Source organism: Lytechinus variegatus, chromosome 12 (assembly GCF_018143015.1).
Source record: "Lytechinus variegatus isolate NC3 chromosome 12, Lvar_3.0, whole genome shotgun sequence".
NCBI lineage: Eukaryota > Metazoa > Echinodermata > Echinoidea > Temnopleuroida > Toxopneustidae > Lytechinus > Lytechinus variegatus.
The window spans coordinates 35,816,672-35,824,233 of NC_054751.1; positions in this window are offsets into that span (position 1 = coordinate 35,816,672).

Genomic DNA, 7,562 nt, shown 5'->3' on the forward strand with positions numbered 1-7,562 from the left:
TATCAAATTTGTATTGTATTTCTTTGTGTGTGTGCATGTATGAATCCGGAATTACTATGAATAATTGGTTAAAGAAAAGGCCAGGTCAACCCAAACAAGTTGATTTGAATTAATGGAGCAAAATCAAACAAGCATGACACTTCTTTTCATTGAAAATCGAAAGTAAGAGAAGAGGTATGGCATAACAAATTATTAACTAATTTTTTTTAATCAGTTTTCTGCGCAATCCAGGTGGAATGCTAATAACTGAGCCAATAATGTCACACTTCCTTTTGTGTTTTTATGGAGAACGTGTTTTGTTTTCCTCCAATACCAAGCATAGTTTTGATTGATCATTTGAAGTTTCCTCATTTTAAGTTGTGCTTAAATCAAGAACTAATTCACCTAAAAAGAATAGTGTGTGACATCATCTCGCTCAATTTTTGTGGATAGATCACATGTAAAATTGAGCAAGGGATTAAAAAACTAACTTATATACATTTAGTATCCATACGATTTTTATGAATTTTTTATTGATATGTTTGTGGGATTAGAAAAAAATCTACTAAATGTACCCTTGTCCCCCCCCAAAAAAAAAAAATAATGGACCTCTTTCTCACTCTACAGCTTTTAAAGGAAAAGCAGCCTGATGAAGTGTGTTATGAACAAAAATCCATCCATGAAAAACTCAGAATATTCAAAGTGAAAAATTTGTGAAGTCACATGTGAGCAGTTCCCCATATTTCATCTAAATTCCATTGTGATTATTAAATGGGTCATTGATACATTTTCTGATTGAGTACACATGTAACATGAGCTACATGTAACCTGAAAATACTTTCATCAAACCTTTGTTAATCTTTCTTTTTTCTGCTTTTATTAAAACTAACTTGATGTTAGATTGACCTCCCGTATAACCTTACCTTCTCTCAAAACTTTATCTCCATCTATCTATCTCCCAACCCCTCTACCCCCTCCCCCCCCAAACACACTTTCTCTCCATGTGTCATTCTTTTTATCTTCACATTTGTTTACTCTTTCTCACTATCGGTCAACAAAGGCAATGTTTTCCATTCACAAAGTTTGAATATATATCATTTATTTTCAATTTCATGCAGAATTTAGAAAATATTTCAGTTTGTTACACATACAATTTCACGGAAGTTATGTTAATAGTTACACTAACATTATAGTTGACATATTTCATTCATTTTATGAAAGATGGAAATATATAAATTCTTTAGTTAATAATAGGATGCACAGAGTTCTCCAACATCATAATCCATTAAGCCACTATTTTAATCATGCCTATGAAATAACATTGGTCAAGTGTTTATTTTTTGAACAATTAGACACGACAGAGATACATTTCTTTAATAACCAAATATTTGCTTTACTGTTTCACAAAGAAATATACCAAATAATATATTACTATTAAATAATATATTGATCACAACAATGATGTTGGAATGGGGGAAATCAACTCAGATGAAAATTTAGGAAAAGAAAATATGTGCGAAAGAAAGAATAAGAAAAAGGAAATGACAGATAAGGAATGTGTGTAAAGACTTGATGGAAGGTAGTGAAACAAAGTTTTAAAAGCACTAAATATGTAGGGGAAGGCGGGGTAAGTTGAGCCACCAGTGCCACTCCCTGGCCAATTATGAATGAGGACATTGGGGTGGTGTCATTTATTGATGATCCATTGCATAACCCCCAACCCCACCACATTGTTTCCAAGATTGAAACAGGAAGATTTTTAGAGGGAAAAATACAACTTTCTGCCAAAAAGAAAGGAAGTGTGAAATAGATTAATGCATTTAACCCATATGCATCCAAAAGATGACAATATTGTTAGTCCAGGTATGGATTTTCATTCTTGTCATAGTCTTTTACATGATGGGTGCATAAAAAATGTGTGGATGTGAAAACATTCCATAAAGTTCGGACTGGGGTAGGTTGAGCAGTCAACATGTGGCAAGTTGAGCCATGGTAATTGATATGATAATGTATTTATAAAAACAAATCATTCTTAAAAGGCTATTGATATGCAGCTCTAATGGACCAAATTCACAAGATAACTGTTATAGTTTTAACGGACTTTAGTGTTTCTATATGATTAAGAAGTGAAAAGACTTTGAAATAAAATGATTTTCACACTGGTTCTTGCCTCATAGATTTTGCTGCTCAACTTACCCCCAAAAGGTGGCTCAACTTACCCCATGGGTGGGGCAAGTTGAGCCATTTGACATCTTTCGTTTAAAAAAATGACAGTGCCTTTCAGTGTGGGAGTATAAAGTTTCATAGAGGTAAACAATGTTTCCCAAGAATGAAATTTTGAGGCAAGATACTTATTTCTACAAGATTATTAGTCATATCAGTCCTGACATGCAAAAAGCAAAAAAATGGCTTATCTTACCCCGCCTTCCCCTATACATGCTTTATTTCAAATTTCATTTTTCTGGAGTCCGACCTTGATTACTAACAAATGAATAGATCTATTTCAAGGAGACAGAAAGAGATTATTATGTAAACTTATCATCCGGCATAATAACAGTCTGCATATTGGTACATGGATATTTTCTACACTAAATATTCAAAATCATGAATAAGCCTAATAAAGCACATATAAACACTACAATACATGTAACATTATGCCTTAAATTCTTTCAACTAAGCATCTGACTTCATACATAGCACAATAGTACATTAAAACAAAAACATCTGATTACCACTGAAAAAGAAAAGATGGCAGATCATATATATTATCCTCAATTCTCTCATGCCATCTAAGGCAGAACATCTATTGTGCCCGATATCATGAATTATCTCATTAAAGGACTTGAAATTCATCCTAACATGTAACTATGAATTCTCTCTCATTGAATCATTCCATGTACAAAAAGCTACACTACAATGGCAACGAGTCTGAGCCCAAATGCGCCCACTACCTTGATGGAAAATTGTCCCGCCTGATTTTGTGCACAGTCTATATAACCTATGAGCAGCCTTGCCCCACATACCTGATCTTGTGTAATGCTTACTGTCAGCTTCAAAGCGCAAGCAGATGAATATGATAGAAGGCATGCCAGTACTTGCACCACTTGACCTGCCATGGAAACAACACTTCAATTAGTGAAAGGTGTTAGACTTGGATTAAATGATTTGAAGGTAGTTATAATTAGGTTTAACATATCTGTACCCCAGCAAAAGCATACTTTGTTATTACACTTTGGAGGAGATGCTTTGCATAACATATTTGACACACTTGATGACAAAAAGGATGAATATGATTGTGAAAACCAAGGACATTCTCCACTCATAAACCATCATGTTTCATGAAATTATCCAAAACAAAAATATTGCACAGTTTTGCAAAAGGCTGAGACAAGAATATGACAAAAGTGAATTCATAGATGTAGACAGAGAACTGGTCAGACAGATAATTATAATTAGTTATTCAAGTAACTTTTGCCAAAGAGATTTGGAGAAAAACAAACCAAAGTTCATTGAAGGGTGAGGTTCTTTAAAAAAAAATTCAAACCCTAAATGTGACATACAAACAATACATATCACCTTTAATAAACACAGGATTTTATTCCTTTGGCAAGAGTTTAATTAATTACCATTGTTGACATAGATGATCAAAGTAATACTGACATACATAAATATTTCAATCTAAACCTTAGAAGTTCGAAATTCCATTCTGTGCATGATGCTTAATCAGAAGAATGTCATTTGAACTCAAATGACATGGTAGTTTAATATTCAATGAGATACACACCGACTGTGATGTCTTTATTAATCATATATTCTTTTGAATTGGGCTTTTCATTAGATCCACTGGAAGCAATTGGCATTTAACGGTTGACCAAGTATATTGCAATAGTAATATGCCAAGTCAAAAAAGAAATACAACAAATACCTTCATAAAGTGTTCATTGGTGTGCTATTCAGTATCCTGATGTGTCAGGAATACTTACATAACATCTTACTTTGAAATTTGCCTATCCTAATGGAGTAAATGAAAGGTCAATTGTACAAACTTTGCCCTTGAAGGTAACTATGAACTGGTCTATTATTATGGGACAAAACCCAAGATGTGATACAAGACCTTAGATGTGATACAAGATCTTAGCCACAAACTTCTGTTTTCATTTTGTATAATTATAGAATTCCAATATTTTTGTCTCACCTTACAAGTACACATTCCAAACTGCATGAACTGCATTAATATTGCAATATATGAATTCAATATTTTCTTCTTTGTATATAAATTTCATTAGAATATGAATATATATTTTAGCAAGGAATCTAGGCAGGAGAGTGTAGAAAATATATTCTTTATACTTGCAAGTATATGCAAAGCTTTCGAGGTTTTTTTTGTATTGCACAGGTACCTAGATAAAAATATTATGGTTATACTTTGGAGAAATGAAAGAAATGTAAGCAGTATATATCGAGGAATGTGTGGTATATATATATATATATATATACACACATATATTATACTAATAATACTACAAATAATAATAATAAATTTATAGGAAAAGTATTCAAAATACCAAAATATCATGACCAAACATGTATATGGATGTTACAAAGACAAATTTAACATTTTTGTTAAAATTAACAAGTGGAATGCCTCTGGCCGTCTCACCTGCATCACGCGTTTCAATATAGCAGCAGTGCTGACTTTGAATACTACTCTTACTCGCACAAGATGTTCAGTGATACATGGTTACTCTTATGTCCACTTTTTTATGAACTAGACCAATAAACTTACAGAGATATGATGGTTATTCAACAAAAAACCCCAACATAGCCAAAGTTCATTGACCTTACATGACCTTTGACCTTGATCATGTGACCTGAAACTCGAACAGGATGTTCAGTGATACTTGATTACTCTTATGTACAAGTTTCATGAATCAGATCCATAAACTTTCAAAGTTATGATGTTAATTCAACAGATACACCCAATTCGGCCAAAGTTCATTGACCTTTGACCTTGGTCATGTGACCTGAAACGCGCACAGGATGTTCAGTGATACTTGATTACTCTAATGTCCAAGTTTAATGAACTAGACCAATAAACTTTCAAAGTTATGATGGTAATTCAACAGATACCCCCGATTCGGCAAAAGTTCATTGACCCTAAATGACCTTTGACCTTAATCATGAGACCTGAAACTTGCACAAAATTTTCAGTGATGCTTGATTACTATTGTGTCCAAGTTTCATGAATCAGATCCATAAACTTTCAAAGTTATGATGGGAATTCAACAGATATCCCCAATTCGGCCAAAGTTTATTGACCCTAAATGACCTTTGACCTTGGTCATGTGACGTGAAACTCATGTAGGATGTTCAGTGATACTTGATTAACCTAATGTCCAAGTTTCATGAACTAGGTCCATATATTTTCTAAGTTATGATGACATTTCAAAAACTTAACCTCAGGTTAAGATTTCGATGTTGATTCCTCCAACATGGTCTAAGTTCATTGACCCTAAATGACCTTTGACCTTGGTCATGTGACATGAAACTCTAATAGGATGTTCAGTAATACTTGATTAACCTTATGGCCAAGTTTTATTAACTAGGTCCATATACTTTCTAAGTTATGACGTCATTTCAAAAACTTAACCTCAGGTTAAGATTTGATGTTGACGCCGCCGCCGTCGCCGCCGCCGTCGGAAAAGCGGCGCCTATAGTCTCACTTTGCTTCGCAGGTGAGACAAAAATGTCAATCTACAGAACTATAAATGATCTTTTCTCCTCACAAATCGAAATGATAACATAAGAATTAATCAAGATACCAAAAAATTCATTTCAATTCATTTAATAGAAACAGTCAGGAGCACTCCCCCCCACCAGAAATTTTGAAAAAAAAAGGTACAGTAATTGCTGTCAAAAGAATCCTACTCAAGCTTTATAGTTTTCAAAAATGGCATTTTCACCCTTCAAATAATGACAATTTTATCATCTGCTCACTCTTAGCTCCTAACGCTATTACCCACTAACATAAGTCTATATGGTTAATGACTTGATTTGTATGACTGTCAGTGTATATCACATTATACGCTTAGAACTGCTTTACAATGCTAAGTTTTACCATAACCAAAATAAACATATCATCTTGCTCTAGAGCTCCTCTCCCTTGTAGAAAAGCAACTGAAATTGTTTTTTTGTAGGTATGAGGGGACACATCTCCTATTCCCTGAGCAACTGATTTTATAACATTTTATCTACATCATTATTTCACCAAAGAAATAGGCTGCATCAAACAAGGCTATATTCTCAAACAAGACGCGGAACTAATTTAAAAAAAGCTCTGCCAAGTTTGCATCAGATAAAAAGCAGAGTGTCAATTTGGATTACCAATATTTGCTTGACAAATTATGCATATATTCTTATATGAACTAGGGTACCCTCCTTTCTTTTCTTGTTTCATCTTCTCTGTATAATTCTATGTAAATATTGTATATACTATATACATGTACCTGTATGCATATATACCCTTTCATCAGCTTTTTTTTTTTTTGGTTAGTGTAAAATAATGGTTTTGTAATGACTCAAGCTTCAAACTTATGTTGTAAGACCTTTGTGTGCTCTGTTAATGAGAGATTATGTAATATTTTCTTCACGTAATATTGTCTTTATGTAATAATCATGTATCACTGTATTTTCATATATGAGATTGTGGATGATGTGAACACACATGAAACAATAAATAAAAAAAAAATATGCAGCAGATCTGATAAAGTCATAACAAGAAGACTTTAATACTTTCAGATCAGATACCAAAGCTTATAACTTCTTCAGAAAATTACTTACAGTAGCAAAGGAAAATGGACCGAAATACAATTGCAATAAACTGCAATCCAAAGTTCCAGATATTTCTTAACTACAAAACCGTCAAGCATCTTTCAGTCCATTACAGATTCAAATTATCTGCCGTTCTCCCAGTTAGTACAACTGCTTATGAACGCACCTCCAGCAAAAATCATCTTAAAGCCAGGATGTCAAACCAGAGGCTGAAAAGCTGTACATTCGTAAGTCACATGGTTAGAGCACTTTCAATTGACTAGTGGATATGTTTATCATAAAGAATCCAAAGACAAGAATCGCATTTAAGTAGGAATGAAAGTAAGCCTAAAGATGTCAGGAATGTACGTGCATATAGATATATCCATGTAGATAGGTGAAAAATGTCAGGATAATGTAAGTTTTGTGATTAGTTGGTTAGTATATTTTTTTCCAACATTTATTCTTGCATATAATGGTATTGCTGTTTGCATTTTACTCTGATGTGTTTTTGAAGAGAAATGCACTTTATGTGACAAAAGAATAGGTCTATGCCTTATGAGGTTAAGATTATACAAGGGATGAGTTCATAATGTGGTTTTGAAAAAAATAGGCTACCTTAAAGACAGGAAGCATTACCTGATATTTGTAAATCCCTTTTTATAACAGGAAGACTTATATCTATCTCTGTTAATACAAGGCTCTGCCCCTGCATCCAACCAGGGATGAAAAGGTGAATATCTGCACCCTAGTCACTAAAGCTTCACATTACC